The sequence below is a fragment of the Falco cherrug genome, chromosome 8 (genome assembly GCF_023634085.1).
Source record: "Falco cherrug isolate bFalChe1 chromosome 8, bFalChe1.pri, whole genome shotgun sequence".
NCBI classification, from domain to species: domain Eukaryota; kingdom Metazoa; phylum Chordata; class Aves; order Falconiformes; family Falconidae; genus Falco; species Falco cherrug.
Genome location: NC_073704.1, coordinates 31,021,956 through 31,040,342, shown reverse-complemented (window position 1 = coordinate 31,040,342; position 18,387 = coordinate 31,021,956). Strand labels below are relative to the sequence as shown.

The 18,387-nt window shown below is 41.8% G+C and overlaps 1 protein-coding gene across 5 annotated transcripts in view; it reads left to right on the top strand.

Annotated features, from left to right (window-relative positions):
• SEMA5B (semaphorin 5B) overlaps positions 1–18,387 on the top strand; it is a 281,691-nt gene that overhangs the window by 75,641 nt on the left and 187,663 nt on the right. For 4 of the 5 annotated variants that reach the window (XM_055718846.1, XM_055718844.1, XM_055718847.1 and 1 more), the window contains exon 2: positions 9,857–9,917. The gene's annotated coding sequence lies outside the window, so the exon portion shown is untranslated. Of the gene's footprint in view, positions 1–9,856; positions 9,918–16,894; positions 17,060–18,387 lie in introns of all 5 variants that reach the window. The other variant, XM_055718845.1, reaches the window with a different exon arrangement.

Below are 18,387 nucleotides of genomic sequence, written 5' to 3'. Positions count from 1 at the left end.
CTGAAACATGATGTTTTCAGATTGCTCAGTGTGAGGGGTTTTGGTCTCTAATCATTCTGTTTCTCCTGCTCCAGTGATGAGAAGATGTGTCAAGTACTTAGAGCACAAACCTAGGAGCTGGAAGACTTGGTCTCTGTTTCTGAGGCTGCCACAGACTATTTGTGGTTTTGGACAAGGCAAAGGATGACAGACATTAGATACAGGGTTTTCCAAATGCCTCAGTGGTCTTTTAACTCTGCTATCATTGGACTGAGTGGGACTTTCTCCCTTCACTTTGCTGGGAACAAGGACGTTTCAGACTGTGTGTGAAGTAGGTAGGTTTCTGTAATCATTTGGATATGAAAAATGTGTACCTGCTGGAGTACAGGGAACTGATGCAACTTTTGTAGATGCTGTTTAATGGGCAGGGGAAGCACAGTTTAACTGAAAGGGTAGGTCACATTTAGGCCCCAGTTACACCAGTTCAAATCCAAAATATTGTTGTTGGTTGTGTGTTTAGCCAGAGTTCGTTACAGAAATACCTACTACTTCACAATCACTCAGTATTAGGTAGATGTGATGCAGGATGGGCAGGAGAAAGGTGAATGAAAGTTGATTAGTTTGGTTCTAGAATATATCCCAGACTAAGTAAACAGCATTGCAAGGGATTAGCTTTGTAATACTGCTTTTCCACTGTAGCATTACAAGAAGATACTATTTACAATTTGTGTCCAGTTTGTGCTGTCTGAAACTAGGAAAAGTTTCCACTTTGGAAAGGTTGGACCTTCTGTTTGGAAAATAGAAAGGCATTTTAAAGTTTCTTATAGAAAATTAATATTTTATTTTGACAGAAATATAAAATGTTTCAGATTTTGTAGAATGATGGACCCAACACAGAGTTTTCCAGAATAACCAATCTGGTCCCATCCTGTTGATTAATTTCTCTTTGGACTGTCTGACAAAGAGATATGGGGCCAAACAAAGCTGTTCCAGGGGAAGCGGCAGTATTGGCCCTGCAGGCAGCTCCCAGCCTGGGAGTCCTCTGAAAAAGGGGAGGTGTGAAGGAGGCTGCAGGAACTGATCAGGTGGTGCCATTTGCAGATAACAGTCTGCAGAAAGGTGTTCAGTAAGTCCCAGAAATGCCAGCAACATTTGCAGGTTGGTATACTGAGTGTAGACTTGGTCATCTAACAAGGGAGGACAGGACCATACAGCCTAATCCTGCTGTTGGAAAAAAAAATACACAGCCAGAGGGACAGAGTGCCACTGTCTCTAGAAAAAAGGGAACAGTTGTGTGCTCCTTAAGTCCCTCCTGTGCCATGGGCAGCCTAGGGGCAGAGGAGTGCTATGTCTGCTGAAAGCTGACTGATTATTTGAGATCCTAGAAGCCATGAAAGTTTGATCTTTAAAATCTGCTTGGACTTCCAGTACTTTGGTTTGTGGCATGGCTGATGCAAGCCTGGAGCTGTCAGTGCTGTAAAAGCACAGACACTGTTAGTTGTTTCTCTTGCATCCTGCAGTGTGAGCCAGCAGGGAGCTGCACAGGGTGTCAATAAAGACCAGCAAGACAAACTTGGTTCCCTCATACCTCTTTTTTGACAGATCTGGCAAGACCAAAAGACTGGATGTGTCAGTGTTGACAAGTCAAGCTTTACTATCAGAAGAGAGTCATGTTGGGAATTTCCTGGGCAGATCTACTTGCTGCATCCTGGGTCTGCTTCAGGTTTAGAAACAATGCAAAGAGTGAACTTTGCTCAATGGGTTTTACTTCCCTGATCTTCATTGCCCAGAATGGTGTGCAGCAGCTGTACTCTTTGGAGAAGAAATAGGCATTTTCTTTGATTACAGATGTTTGCAGTTATTTCCCATCTCCTCTTGAACTCTTTTCATATTCATATTTTCAATGCTAATGAGAACCATGACTATATGCTAAGAAGATCCTCTGTTCCTTAAAACTTCTCTTGGAATAGTCAAAGACAAAAAAAAAAGTAATGAACTAAAGCTCCCTCTGAGTCTTTGACTCATCCAATCACCTAAATTAATCAGTGTTAAAGAAAAGTGTGCAGCTTGGTGCGACCACCCAAGGCGCTCTGTCTGACTCTATGATTTAACGTTACTTTGTCTGGCTATCACAGCGTGCATATGGTGCGGGATTATGCTCTGTCCTCAGGTGCCTGCCACACTTACACTATGTAATCAGTCTGAATTCAGGGTGAATGTCAACTACAACAGAAAAGTATTTCCAAGCAGCTGTAGGTTTAATTTACGTCTTTTAGGATCAATTTTTCATCTCCAGTATAAATCCACTGCAGGAAAGAGTTTATTTAGATACACACCTGTTCCAAAGTAGAATCTAGACCTCAATGTTGTCTTCAAGCGTTATCCCGGGCCCTGCCTCTGTGACCTTCCATGTGTATAGACATGCTTTTGGTGACAGCCTTAAATTAATAGTCATGACTGTATGTGGAATAGGTAGGAATGAAAATAGTGCCTAACTCCATGGTGTTCTCAGTAGGAACTTCACAAGCAATGGGGACTGGTATTTGGCAGGCACTGGCCCATAAGCTGAGGTTCCTCCCTTCCCCCAGCTGTGCCACTGGCTTGCCGTAAAATCCTTTGCAAATCACTCACCTTCTCTGGAGGTTCAGTTTTGCTTTTGTAAAGCAGGAACAATGATTCCTTTCAGCTGTGCCTCCACAGCAGTGATTGAGCGGGGCTAACAAGCAGTAAGTAATAGTCTTCAGGGAACGGCAGTGCTGAAGCTACTCTAGCAAGTGTTTTGTACTAGGAGAAGAATGGATCCGTAAAATATTTAATCAACAATCTCTGCGTATATATACCCCCACTTCTGCATTAAATACTCTTAGTCATTTAGGGCTTTATAATATCTTTCCCTCTTTTGTTTATCTCCTTCTCATCAACATAAGCTTCACTTTAGACCATGATAAAGCTTTTTAACCATGCTTTTACTGGCTATAGTTGTTATAAAATGTTCTGCATACTACTTTTTTTTTTAATAGTGACCCCATTCTCACTTTCTGAACTATCCTGACTTTTTTGAAAGGGAAGCAATAATGAATTTCCATATGGGCTATACCTTGTAAAAAGATTATCTCCATTTATTCTTTTATAAAGTTTTCAGAAGGGAAGGCACTGTCCCAATGCACAGAAGCAATTTTTCTTTTCAATGGATCCGGTGACTCAAATCTAAACCTTTGCTCTCAGAGGAACACTTTTCAAATGTTTACTTACTGCTTGATTCCTGATAGGCAGTCTGGAAAAAAAAAACAGATGAGGTGTTACTCCTGAAAGTTATACTGCTTTATATTGTTTGAAAGGCAAAGATTGAACCGATTTCTCTAGCAGCTGGCCTTTTCTCAACTGGGGGAAAGAGTCCCTTTGCAGCTCAGGCTTTTATCAACAGTCCCGTAAAAGTGTTTTTTATATATATATATATACATAAAAAAAAATCATACAACATTTATATAAAGCCTTTTATCTTGATGGCTCCAAAGTAGTTGACAAGTTTGTCAAGTAATTTGTCAACTACTTTCCTCAGAAGTTATCTCTTACTCCAGCACAGAAATGGAGGTATTTCTATGGTGAGTGAAATTATTCTTGCTACTAATAGCTTTGTAAAGTAACCATCAGACTTGTAATGCATGCATTACAAAATTTTGATCTAAGAATTTTAGAAACTTTTTCCTGGTCATCTAAAGGAATTTAACTAAACATGAAGCCACCTTTTTGTTCTAGCGAGGCCACAGCTGAATTGGTACACAAGGTGTTCTGAGCAGGAGAGGATCAGCACTGTGTGTCTACTGTGGGTAACTGGGGAAAAAAAAGATAAATATTACAACACTGAAGACAAAACCATGGTCTTAGAAAGATCCTGTTCTGACAGTCACTTGGTGACAAATTCATGTTCTGCAACATAGCTGGAACAGATTGTTGTGTATGGGAAAAAACTGCATGAACTGATAAGGATGCCTGCTCCTCACTGGTACCCCTGTACCCATCCCAGGCCTGAAGGAGCTTCTGTTCCAAGAGTGGGGCTGGTGATGTTCTTTATAGCAGTTTGCCCTTTAGCACACTGGTGACACCATGACCTTCCATGGCCAGTATTTCCATATAAGCCTTATACTTGAGCAATGCTTGCCTCTTCTGGAAGGGCTCTGCATACACGTCCCACATACAGGTACACTCTGCATCTGTAAAGCTTCATCAGAAGATCCTCTTGGCTCCTGAACCACAAGGGAAACCTTGTGCAAGTCATTGGCTACCTTGTGAACAAACACGTTGCAAGGTCATTAAGGGTTTCATGATGAGATCCATAGCATGAGTGTTTTAATGGAGTCAAGCGTTATTTCTTGGCTCCAGTGTATTTCACTGAGCTCTTGGCGCATTTGTGCTTCCTGTATGAAACTTGGCTGAAGGAGTCAGAACTGCAAGACATCATCCCAAATTCCAGCTGGGATGTGTAACTTGGCTACATGACACTCTCCCCTCTTTGCCCCCCTTAGCCACTTCCCATGTTAAATAGTTTCTCAGGACTCAAAGGGGAAGGGGGAGATAATCTCCAGGCCAATGACTCTGATAAGTAGAAAAATTGCATAAATAAATTAGCCATGATTAATAGTGAGAAATTGTCACATCTCACTTGCCTGGAAGTTGTAGCTTGCTGAAATGACAGTCCTTGTCTTGCTGTTGGGGGGTTGGGATGCAGAGAGTGATTGCTGGGGGTAGGGATTTATTACACATATTTTCAAATTGAAAAAAAGAAAAGAAAAGTGTGATTTATTTTCTTTTGCTGCAGCCTGCTCCCAATTTTCAGTTTACATTAATAGCTGTGGGAACAGCAGTTCTTATTGCCATATACTTTAGCTATTAACACTATGTCTGGTTTGACAGTACATCTCTCAATTTTTTTTTATTCCCTTGTGATCATAAAATATGTATCAGCCTTCCTTTTTAATCTCCTTTGGCATGTCCAGCTAGTTAATTTGTGTTCCCTTCTTTAGAATTTGATTTTTCTAACATCATATACTTAATCAGAAGAAACAACCAACCCTCTATTAAAACTTCCATTTTTTCTTTTAAAAAAAATTAGAAATTTGTTTGAATTCATATTTAATGGAATGATTTCTCCAAGAGCCCCTAACAGCTTTCTACCCCAAATGTTTGCTTCATTGATATTTTAATTGCTGTAATAATCAGCATTCTGAATAAGAAGTCTTTCCCCTAGCTCAGTAAATCCATACTGGCTGAGTAAAGCATGCCTGTGATTTATGTGCAGATAAACAGCTTTGGATTCTGTCCAATCACTTCATCAGTTTTAATTCGGCTGCCTAATCAGGAGCAAACAGGAGGGTTGTTTTTTGTTGTTTTTTTACTTTGTTTTGTTTTTAACAGGGTTGGGGGGTGTTAATACAGGGTTTGGCATGTTCCCCAGAATGGCACAGATAGCTCCCCTCTTCTCATCATGTTTGTGTCAAAGTCAGCTCCAACTTTCTGAAAGAGTTTATAAGAAGGGGGTGAGATGCCAAGACCTGCCTTTGGGCTTTCGTTGGTATCTAAGTAGCCATACAGATATGCAGTCTGAATTAGTCTGCTCTTATCACATGTCTTATAAAGGACATCTCTCAGATGCCTGAGAAAAGTAGAAGGGCTCATATAGAAGGAGATTTTATTTCCTGTGTGTGTTTAGGGGTTGATGCCTTCAAAATTATTTTCACAGCAATTGTGTTACTGCTGTTGCTGTTTTGTAATAGGCAAAATGACTTTGGTAGGGTCCAGGAGGCAGAGGTGACTGTGGAGTGCAGCTGTGGAGGGGTAGGAACAGTATAGCCCACCTTCACCTTTGCAGCTCCAGCCTATAGTTTGCTGTTATATGTCAGCTATGTGCACAGTACTATAAAGGCCAGGGTGGTCCAGATGACCCCAGACTGAGGCTCTTCTAACTTAAAGGCTTATGACCACAGTTCCTGACCTCACTTTTGTCTACAATAACCCAAGCAAATGCCTGTTAAGGTTAAAACATTGGACCATTTACATTATTATCTATTAGTGCCATGTGTCCAGAGGTGAAGTGTTCTCTGATTTATAAGCAGCCTCTGAAGGATTACGGAAAGCAACCCCATTTTGGTCATCAGATCTAGGTCAAGCAATACCATCTGTAATAATAAAGCTTACCTAAAGAGCTTAGCATGGTTTATGTGGTAAACCATGGCTGTGTGGCTCTGAACATTGTCGGCTATCCTGGCTGCCCTTTATTTCAACATGTAACTGTGCCTGGCCGCTTCCTTTACACTGCGGAACTGCAAGAAATATTAGTAGCTATTCTTCTGTATCTTTTTTTCCCGTGTTTCATAGCAGCCCTTGCTATGTAGAGCAAGCAGCAGGCTTGGGAAAGCTGTGCTAGGCTGGGTGAGCACTACTAGACTGTTTAGGAGTTAAATTGGTTAATTGGGAAAGAGAAGACTCCTACTTCTACTTCTTCCTTCATTACTACTATATCTTCTTGGGGGTTTACATCATAACCCACATGACACCTGCCACCTTTTTTCCATGCCAGGTTAAAACCCCACAGCTCTGTGTTTCACTATTACCAAGAAGAATCGCAAGCAGAGCTACTAAATTAAAACTTTTGGCTCAGCCTTAATTCCTTGCACACACCCATAGCTGTAGGGGCTTTAAATAGCACCTTGAATCATCATGAAATTCAGAGAATTAGGCTGGGCTGGAGGGAAGGGCAATAGACTGGGTCTGTGGCATTTTAGGATCAGTTTGCAGTGCAGATGTGCGTGTCCTGAGGGACCTTGGGCGAGGTGTTTAATCCATCCACTGTGCTGTGTTTTTTATAGCTTGCAAAAGGGTAATAACACCTCCCTGCCTTAGACTGGGGTGAAGAGAGAATAAAACACATTAATGAAAAGAAGACATGCAGATCCTGTGGTGGTTCTGTTACAGCTCCACCTCCGCTATGGCGTTCACGGAGCTTTGTATCTGCAAAGTTTGGAGATTTTTCAAAAATGGTTGCAAGCATTTTCATACTCTTCTTGTGCATGGTCAGAGGAAGGCAATGTGACTTGCCCGGGGTTGGGGAGCGTTCAGTGACAAGGTGGCAGTCATGCCCCTGCCAGCAGATCCCACTTAGCAGAGCTCAGCTGGTAGCCCTGGAGGTGCAAGTGTAGCCTTGGAGAGAGTGAAGGTGCCTGTTTTCTCCTACTCTGCAAAGGTGGTGAGCCAGCTATTGCACTAGTCCCACAGCCTCCTTGCCTCAGCATGGGCAATTTGTTCTTTTAATTTTGGAATTCCCTGCTTCTGGCTAAAACAGCATGGATTTAGAGGTGTGTGTGGAGGGGGAAATTTGACCATTGTACTATGCTACTTATATGATCCTGCTTCTTTTGAACTGATGACAGTACTATGGAAAGACTACCAGGCCTGGGATTTTCCTGGCTTTGACGGAGCAAGGTATACAGGTCTGGTTCTTTTAACCTCAACAGGAGCTCTGAGCATCCCATTCCTGTTAAAACTGATGTGAAACAAACTTCCAGAGTGAAAGATGAAGACTATCCCATCTGTCTATCTGCTGCTTTAATGGAGAGATAGGAAAGGTTTTATGTTTTAGCCTGAGAGAGAAGTCAAACATCTGAGAAGTAATTTCAGGAGAAGGCCCCGTTTCTTGCAGTTCAAGGGTGAGTTTAGGGAATCCTCTATTCTCTGGCCAGAAGAGCACTATTATCTTTACAGAGTTAGACCAAAAATCCTTCTCTTGATCAAACCTAAGAGTTTGTGCTGACCAGTGGCTTTTTAGGAGAGACTACCAGTCCTGGAGGTTTGAGCTAACAGATGCATCTTATTTTCTTACAACTTGGTATGCTGGGCTCTGAACTGTCTCCTGGGATATCACTAAAAAAGCATTTCCACTGTTACCATTTTAAAGAGCAAGAGTCAACTGGCAGTGAAGGCTGAGTCCTTTTGTCCGATGCTCTGTCACCCCCAGTTTCCCTTGTGTTTCCCACCTTAGGATGCAGCCCTAGCAGAACAGCTGCAAAAATTTTAACATCTTCATCCCTTTGCTATGATGTCTTTCACAAGGGAAGACTGATTGGAGAAGGAAGGAAATGTGAGAGTGCATATGTGTGTTAGTCTTAAAATGTTGAAAGAAGGGACTGTGAGAGCATTTTCAGGGTTATGGAATATGAAGAATGAGGCTTCTTGTAGAAAACAATTGCTTCAGGCCTCTCAGTGAACTGGGTGACTGGTTCCTCTGTTGCTGTAGTTTGCTTTTTTCAGACGTTGCTACATTTATTATGACTTTTTCTTTTAAAAAAATATTCCCTTTTCCTGATTCACACTATTTAGAAGCCATTCTTCAAGGAAGAATTACCAGCCTGATGTCTGCCCATCGCTAAAGTTTGATGGCCCATCCATGAGTGTGGCACCTTAACCCACTGGAGCCCTCTGGCATGAAATAGGGTTTTGGCAGATGAGATTTTAGTTTCCCTGGGAAAAACATTTTGTCTTTTTAGTATCTCTGTTTCTTGTCTATTATGTAGAGTTATCATGTATACTACTTCTCAGGACCGTGGTGAGGAAAAACCCATCTGGTTTGTGAATGCTCAGATATTGCTCTAATGGAAGCCATGTAAATAACCAGATAAATGATTTCAGTGACATCGTCTGTCGAGCATAATAGGTAGCAGGGTCAGAATTTCTTCACAGTGAATCATTTCTTACTGGCATGGTGGGATTCATGCTCACAAACCTTGTGCAGAAGCGTCCTCTGATTTTTGCTGTCTGTCTTTTCCCTGCCTACACTTTTAGCTCCCTGATCTCTTGCTGGTAAGCTTCAGGGAGCAGAGACTACCACGGCCAGTGTCTGCACTGTGCTTAGCACGGAGTTCAGGCACAGGGTAGGCATTGGGGTGTTGCTGTAATATGAAACTAAAGGATAAATCATTAGAAAATAATCTAGAATTTGTTGTAATTTTTACCTTTCATCAAGTTATGGTGGAATTGGGGTTTTTGGATAAGACAGAAGAGTGAAAATAATGGAAATAACTTTAGAGTTTTGGGTTTCTTGAGCAGATTTGTTCATTCTGTGCTTTGCTTTGGGATCAGTATCCTTGGTGTTTCAAAGAGGGGGTGTGTGGATATGGGCTCACAGCTAGTGTGCTAACTGTCTGCCCTGCCAGGCTTGCTGTGGGACCTGGGGCAAATTGTGTAGGTTACGTTCACATCTTCATCTCACTGCAGCTTCTGGATTGACTTGAGCAGTTTACATAGGTCTTTACTAACCCCTATCTGACTGCATTCATGAGTAGTTCAGAATGGAGGGTGCAATGAACTCCGGTGGGAGTGAATGGTCGTGGGTGGTGGGGACAGGAACGTCCCCAAGCAGAGCACTGTAGTGAGGAATAAGATGTGTGTTCACAGCCGACATTTCTCACTGGTGCAAATCTCCCTCTTGGAAACTGGGACAAGAGCAATTCCTTGTCTCTTCCATGAGGACAGAGCATTCAAGATTGTGAAAAGTTCAGGCAGGGCTGCACAATTTCTAAGTTAAATTGAATGTGTTAAAATATTTATTGTTTCTACAAACGTTTGCTGCTAGCAAATCTGTAGCCTAGGATCTTTGCAGAAAGCAAATATGAAAAAAAATATTACGGCTGAAGCAAGTTTTGAAGCAACCTTCAGATAAGTATTAAGGAAATTTTTTCCATTGCTTTTTGGTTAAACTTATAAAATATGTTCTTTACATTTTGTTTCCAAATTGATGTCAAAATTTAACATTAAATTCTCTTCCCCATTTGATAGAAGATGTAGTTAGAAATACCCACTGAAGACAATTTTTCTGATGTTTCCATAGGTTACTAAGGATTTTCCCTGGAGCATGACTTCGAATATGACACTTCAGTAATGCAGAGGCTGTAAGTAAATAATATACTGTTTGCAACCCTTCTTTAACAGTGTTTTTATACTCTTCCCAGAACTTTGTTAGAACTCACCTTTGCTAGACTCTACCTTGCAACAGGCTTGCAAAGAAGTGACTGGAAGATGGCATGGTTCTAAAGCGGATCGTGCCATTTCAGACACTTTGCTTTATCAGCTTCTTGTTTCATTTAAGAACTCCAATAATGGTTGCTTAATCTGCAGGAGGAAAGCCCAAGACATCTGTCAGTATTGCAGGAAACGCCACACCAGGCAAAAATAAAAATACCTCATTAGCGTAGAAGAGCGGTGAATAAAATGCAATGATACATTACCAAAAGCTGGCATGCAGTTGGTTCCCAGGCACAGAACAAAGGCCAAGAACCTTATTTTGCTTGTTATACCACTAATTAAAAAGGCCTGCTAGAAGCTGAATAAATGAACCCAAGAGTCTGCTGACCTGGTCATGTATTTGTTGGCCTTTGGTAACCTCGTGTGAGAGTTGGGTGTCTGAGGGGTCTTATCACAGAGGCAAGCTTTTGTGCAATTCCTGGTTGTGAGTGCTTGAAAAATAGACAATTTCCTTTTCTTCCTGAACTTTCCCCATCTTTTTCTAAGGTGAATTATTGAGCTGTTAACTTTGGTAGCTCTTTTCTGAATTCTGCATTGTTTTTCCTAATCAATTCTCTCAGATCTGCTCAATCTCCATTTAATTCAGTCAGCTACTCAACATCCAAACCTTTTGTAATGAAGAGAGTGCTAATTTTTCTTTTTATTTCAATTGTAGTTGATGGCTTTCGTCAGGTGTTATCATATAACTCAATCATCCACCATTGGAATTTGTAATTTAATCAATAAAGGAGGCCATCTTTCTCAAGGAGATCAAAAGATAAAGAGCTCAAGGAAAATGCATGGTAAAAGGAAGGTGAAGAACAAAAACAGGTGATAGGAACTGTGGTTTGCACTTATTAGATGCACACCCTTCTGGCTACATATACTTGGCAAGTAGCAAGCAAAAGAGGTACCGCTATTTTAGAATTAATAATTCTAATGATTGCACCTGTGCACTCATCTTGCAAAATGTAGAGGGAAAATCATGTATGTTACTTAAGTCTCTATGACAAGTACCTTGTATCAACTATGTCACACAGAATGGTGCTAGCAACGCTGTACATGAGCAGCAGTGTTCACACTAAGTGTGATATCAAGAGAGACACCAAGAGATGAAACTGTGCTATGTGAGATCCTCCAGCCTTTCTGTTCCCATGCCTTTGTTGTGTTACTGTTGCTTTAGGCAAGGGCAGAGGAGCGGGTAGCCACAGTATCAGGCTGTTCTTGATGTGCTCGCTGAACGGCTCAAGGCTTTGCAGCACAGGGATCTCGCTGGCCTCAGTAAAAGGTGGCTGTGTCTTGTGTACCTGCTCTGTCCCCTGCCTCTGTTTGCTTCCCCTGCTTCTGTTGCCCCAAAGGAGGGGGTGGTACTGTGCTGGTCTGGCACAATGAGGGGGTGCCTATTCATTGCTAGCAGTGAGAACTGCCTTGGTTTTATGCCCTGGCCCATCTGAGATGTGTAGTGTCCAGAAGAGCATCTCTGCCAATTCTGCTGCAGAAATGAATTTTGCCCCAAGGATGAAGGTTTATTTTGCTCTCAGCCTCTGCAAAGCAATATCCCTTTTCACACTGCCAAGCAGCTTTGAGCAAGGCCTGTGAGGGAGATTGAATGCACCACTGGAGAAGCACTTGTGCTGGGTCACAGCTGGGAATCTTTCCTTGGCTCCTTGACTTCAGAGGGAAATTGCCTGGACAGGTCTCAAATATCAGGCCTCTGAAAGCCATGGTTTTGCTGACAAATTGCCGATAAGTATTATGGTCTCAACTTGGCAAGGTCTGCAGAACCCAAGATGAAAGGTATCAAAATTATTCATTCAGAAAATGTTAATATTTAAAATTACAGTAAATCATTTGGTCTTTAAGGGAAATCAAAATGCTGATTTGCTTATGTCCCTCCCAAAGCCCTGTTGCTAGTGCTGTAGCCACATTTTCTGCAAATCAAATGTTGAGCCATCCATTGAAACATGCATCTTGGGGGATTTTTTTAGAACATGTTTTTTAATTGAAGCAGGCACATTAGTAAAGAAAGGCTTAAGAATACAACATTTGGGGCAATTTTTAAATGTGGTGTGTGGCATTTGTCTCCTAGATTTTACTGCTCCCCTTGAGTGCTACTCCAGATTGAGTAAACAGGTATTTAGAGAGTCTTCAGGTGCTTATTTTCAACCTGGGCTGACAAACCTTTCCTGTGGCAAGCACATGATTTCATAAGACAGTAAGAAAATCAACTGATGAACTCTACAGTGAATAATCTTTAAAAAACCCACCCCAAGCACTCTACAGCAAAAACTGTCACTTAACTGTGACAGAGACTTACCTCAGGGTTTGTTAAGTGTTAAACATGATGAATTGAAGAATGCCTGGACAAGTGTTGCATTAAAATGTCTTGGTCCTAATTTCTCAGCAATTTTGCCTTCCTGCAGTCCTCTTAAATTCAAGCCCTGCTCCTGTTTTGCACAGCTATACCAGAAAGTTTTGGACAAGGAATGTGTGAAGTGAGCCAATCATACAGCTACAAAATCTACAAAACTGCAACTAGCTGACAAATCATTCCCTCTGCCCTTGGATGCTGTAGAAGCTTTTTCTTGTATGAGCAATATTGTAAATATTGTTCTTCTTTTCTTCATAAACCTATGTTTAAGTCTATCCTCCAACCTTTCAACAGTGCCAAAGGTTTAACAAACATGGACCATGTGATTACTTACGATCCCTGGTTCCTTCTGGTGCACACCAAATAATGTCATCAAAGTCAGTGGCATTCTGCCTGTTGTGTTTGGCCAAATAGGAGAGCAGAATTTCTCCCACTGAGTAGCTTAATGTCCTGTGTTTGAAGACTGACTTTTTGGAGCAACCAGACTTTGACTGGCCAAAACAACCAGTGTTTTGCCTAGCCAGGCAGCCTAGGGAACCCAGCTGTAAGAAGTGAAAAGCTTCTGACGAGAATTGAGATTGAAAGCATTTCTCAGGGTTGATATGGCATGCAAGAGCTCAGTGCTTTGTGGAATTGGAGCATCCTCAGAAATAAGCAATGGCACATGCAGACTGCCTCTCTGTCCTTCCCACAGTAATGACTTCCTCTTTTCACCTAGTAAGGAGAAAATAAGTAATTATGCTTTAGTCCCACTTTTCAATGGTATTTTGCACAAAATCCCTCCCACAGAGAAGAATAACTGGAGGGCTGAGAATTATGCATGTGTATAGTATGTCCAAAAATGTTTACATACATGTCCATTACCCACCCCACCCCACCCCAAATATCCCTTGCTTTTAAGCCACTGAAACACTTTGAAACACTTGGATTGTTTTTTCTGTCCCCCTCCCAGCACCAAATCACCCATTTTAGTGATTCCGCACAGGTTAGGAATTTGGAAAAAGAAGAACATTGCAGCCACTTTTAGCTCATCTCTTAAAGGACATTGAGTTTTGCTTCCACTGTTTTTTAATTCAACAGGCTGTAGAAGGACTGGGTGTCATTTAGCTATGAAAGATTTATGTTTTCCTGATCATTGTGAAGTAGCATCATTAACACAGGCAAATTACCATGCTTCACTGTGCTGTGTCCATGGTATGTTAGAAGCCCTTTCCTATTGGTAAAGCTGGGTCTATTTTCTGTAAAATCAGGGGCCCATTGGCAGTTCTTTGGCAAGTGAGACAGAGGGACTATTTAATGAGAAGAGGGGTGGTGTAATAAGGGTGAAGAAGTTAAACATGAAAAGTGCAGGGAAAGATAGCAGAAGGCTGATTTATAAATCACCACAGAACTGGGCCAAAATATTCATCCATTTTCACAAGGCCAGGGAAGAAGGGGGCTTCTTTATTTTGGGATAAATGACTACATGGTTTTTCCAAAGTGCATTTTAGAAGTCAAACACTTTATTCCATTTCTCTTCCCCATACCAAGTGCTGTGCTTTCAGACTGATGCAAACTGGTTTGTAACGCTTAGTTTTCTTGTTTTGGTGAAGAAGCTGGACTTATGCTTCAATATGTCTGGATTTTACAAATAGGTTTTTAGTTTAATAAGATGAAACCAATTAACTGGAAAAAATGCCAATGGATTTTGCAAGTGCATAAAAATACATTGCTTTTTCTTGAAGCATTTCATCACTGTTTTAAATGTTCCTTTTTCTTTCTATTGCCACCAGTGACAAAGCACTATGATGAATACATCCCCTCATGCTTTTCCTGAAGACATTGATCTCTGGCCCTGATTGTGTGTGTATGTAGGGGGTTGCAGGCATGTGCATATGCATCTATTTATTTCTGTCTCACTTTACCCCTGGTGTTGTTCAGTGTGTTTAACTTGTGGCCTGAGGAAAAACGGATATAAAAAGGTGTTCTTAAAAGGTTACTGAAAGTGGCACAGGACCCAAGGGCTAATGAGAATCTCTAAAAAACAGGTGTTAATGCAACTGCTGAAACATTTGGTGCAGCAGAGACGTTGGGGAAGGCAGTAGCACCTGGTTGTTGCACCCCACTGCATCCCTGCGAGAGGAAACATCCCCTGGAAACTCTTCTGAGGTCCCTCATTAGGCCAGTTTTGCCTTGCAAGGGAGGGTGGGCACAGGGACACACCATTCTGCAGTGACACAGAGGTCTGTGAAAATGAGGTCTGGTCTCTGCCTGCTTGTCTCTGAACAGTATTGCTCATTTAATCACCTCTAGCAGTATTTTACTTCCAATCTGAATAATTAAATTGGAGCGAATTTTAATATGAGGCCCCACCAGCCTCCTCTACCCCTAAATTTCTGTTGACTCTGCCTGTGAGAGGGCTGGGTGATACACAGGACATGGGTGCATGCTGAGAAACTACAGGATTTCTCTTTCCATTACCTCAGCCTTCCTCATTCTCTTGTAGCCTTGCCTTCTGCTTAAATTGCAAAGGATATTAACTTCTATGAGCCTGCGGGGCGGTAACCCAAGCAGGCATCGCCTTGGGATGACATGGTTTTCCCTGCTCTGATCAGCTGTGTGTAAACTGAAGCATAAAGAGTCTGCTTTGATCCCTAATAACTTTGCTAGTTTGCTTTAGTTACCAGCTGATACAGAGATGACTGAAATGTGGTACTTTGGGGTGAAATAGGGTGTCTGCCCAAGTACATGGCATATGACACACAAAATTAGCTGTTGCAAACAGACATCTCTGTTCACATCAGCTTTGCCCAATCCTTCAAGAAAACATCTCTATCATCTGAAAGAATTACAAACCCTAAATTTTGGTAATAGGAAAGGCTTTTATTCTCTTCTTCTGCAAGTGATGGGAGTGCCCTGCAGGGCAGTGCCCTTTTTCATCCCTGCTTCCATTTAGCAGTGGCTCTCACATTTTAAAAATAAGTCTAGATATTTTATCAGCAGCCTGACATCATTACTAATGCTCTGCATATTTACCGTATAACTGGTGATCTAGTTGAAGGAAATGACTACATGGAGACCTTTAAGGAAGATACCACTTTCGATAGGGTGTGAACTTAACACAAACTAAACAGTTCCTTGAAGTCCTCCCGGATTTGCAAAACTCTCTCAATTAGCCACACCAAGTTGTGAAAGATGCTGCCCTTTCAAAAAGCCAGGACAGCCCAACACCTCATTCTAGTAGCTGTGGTGTGAGCAGCATGTGCTGATTTACATCCAAGCTCTTCCACTGCTTATTTAATTCTCATTTTTTTTGGCCTTTGTTGAACTCCTAGGCTGTCCCTCATATTAAAATGACCTGCTTCCTCCAGGGAAACATCCCACCATTCAAACAAATGGTACCAACACCAAATAACTGCTTTGTGGTATCCAGTTTTGTTCTGCATTTGTTTTAAAGCTTCCCAGGAACCCTTGGCTACTTTGCGCAAACTGTTAACTTGAGGGTAATAATTTTGTCTGGGTTTTGTCACAGAAATTCAATTAAGGAGGATTATGAACACAGTTGTAGGCCTGTTTCATTTACAGTTGCAAATGAAACCCGGGCCACACACTGATCGTTTATATAGGAAAGGAGATGCTGTGTAGTTCTGAGTGGCTGAATTACCTGCATGTTCTTTTGTGTGGCTTCACTTATTGCAGAAGGGAGGGGAGGGAGACTTACAAAATGAATAAAGTAGTGACGGAAAGGCAGGAAAGAAATCACCAAGGGAAAAACTACCCCCACTGCTTTTCCCTAGGAGGCACACTTCCCGTCTACACATAATAAACTCCATGGGGAATTTCTTCCTCCTTAGAAAACATATCCCGAAGGGCAAGAGCGAGTAGTCCTTTATTTATTTATTTATGGTTAACAAAGAGCAATATTCTGTTTTCATGGCCTTGGTTTGGCTCCAAGTCCCAGAGCCACTGGGGGCAAGGCATACGGTTTCACTTTTTTTCAGTTCTTATTTCTGAGCCATGCAAGCCAACTTTTTTATTCCTTTTTTCTCTTTTCAAGTTTTTCCGCAAGCAGCTGAATTCCCCAGGTAGGAAAGGGGAGAGGAGGAGGAAGGGAGGAGAGGACGTTTACCAGATTGGAGCAAAACAATAGCTTCTGCAGAGGTTGGCTTCTGGTGGAAGAGAAGCACATTCAGAGATGATGAAAGAAGGGATTTTGTTTATTTTGTGGGATGCCTTTTTTAATTATGAAGGCAAAACAAAGGCAAAACTTGCCTTGATGTCCTCTGATGAAATGTCTGTGCGTGTAAAGGAGCAATATATCTCAGCTTTGCTTTGCAACAGTAAACCTGGGAATTACTTTGCACTACTCTGGAGATTTGTGAAGGGCTCTGTCCTCTAACCCTTTAGCTGGGAAACGTCACACTGAATACAGGGAGGATGTGGCCTTGTATCACTAGTAAGGCTTAGCTCTCATCTACTAAATTTTATTCATAAGGAGTTATCACTATTTTGCAGGTGGGGAATAGAGAGGTGCCCAAAGGTGGAAACACAGCCCCAGTTGATCTGAGAACATGAACGGTTCCAGTCTGTTCCCTGTCCTAAGTGTCTCCTGTAGTGAGCACTGGAGTGTCTGCTAAGGGACCTACACCATGCATCACCTTTGATTAGAGCCCTCCTCAGGTATACTCTATTTAACAACTCATTTTCCTCTTGTTTCGTGCTTTATTCCTGATCCTTCAATTCCAGGAAGGATTTTACTGTCCTCACTGTGGTTTCAACTATGTGCCCAAGAGGCTTACTGGATTCTTTACCAGATAAGGGGAAATAAGCTCTTTTGTTTCTAGCTTTAGATCAGATACTGTTTCCATACATCTCTCTGTATACAGCCTCGATGCTGTTGAAGACTGAAAGAGAGGCAGGCAGCTTATTAAGTCTCAAAAACTTCAGCAAAATTCACTGGAAGTGATGCAGTGAAGTGCGAACAATATCTACTTTTGCTCCACATCCTGGGCAATTCATCCTGTGGTGAGGGGCTGTTACAGCAATTTATATTTCTCGGTTGTTTTGTGGTAGAGTTGTCTTGTGTCAGACCAAACTTCTTGTGAGAGCTCATTCTTGAGGCAAAAGCTGGATAAAAGAAAATGAAACGCCTTATGTAAAGGCCGATCTATGTGTCTCTTGCTTTTTGGGCACCTGTTCTGAAGAAGTTGGGACAATTGAATTCAGTGCCCTTAGCAGCTTTCAGGCCAGGTGAATATGACTTTGGAGCAGGTATTATGACTAGATGGCTTTAGGTTTGAATAATATCACAAAAGTCATTGGGTTCATGCTGGCACAAAAGCAGCGGGGGAGAAAAGGAAGAGGATCGGGATTTTGCATAACTATGAGATCATTTTGTTACCACTGATTGGAACGATCTATCCTAATCCAGTTTTGTTGCATAGTGGAGGACGGAGATGAACATCTTCAGAGGGTGACTCACCGGAAGGGTGCTCCCACAGGCCACAGAAGCTGACCTTTGGGAATGCTGATCTCTTCCCACTGACATGCCAAGTGCCTCACTGCCTAGCCTAGCCCAGTTTTCAGGTGAATAAAGTAGGGTGAGATGAATCTCTGCCTGTGTTTCGATCACATGTTTTATATTTGGTAAAGCATATAAAAATAGCCCTTTTTTAGCATCTTTCAGTCTGTAGATAGTAGAGTTAGATCCTTAGCCAGCATAAATAAGCTGAACTTCAGTGTTGAAGAGCTAATTTTGGTGGAGTAACTTCTACTTTGCTCCAGTTTGAGCAGAGCCAACTGTCCGGGGAGTTTTTGGGGGCTGTTCCAGTAGTGCCTCTAAGCTTAGTACCTAAAACTCAGCAAAGGGACAGAAGGAGACTGCACGGTATGTAAGGTACACATGACTTCATATGATGCCTTATGTTTTACATAAAGTGCTTTTAGATTCATGACATCTGGCAGCATTGCCCTCTCAAAGTGTAGCAGAAAAATAATCCTTTCAAATC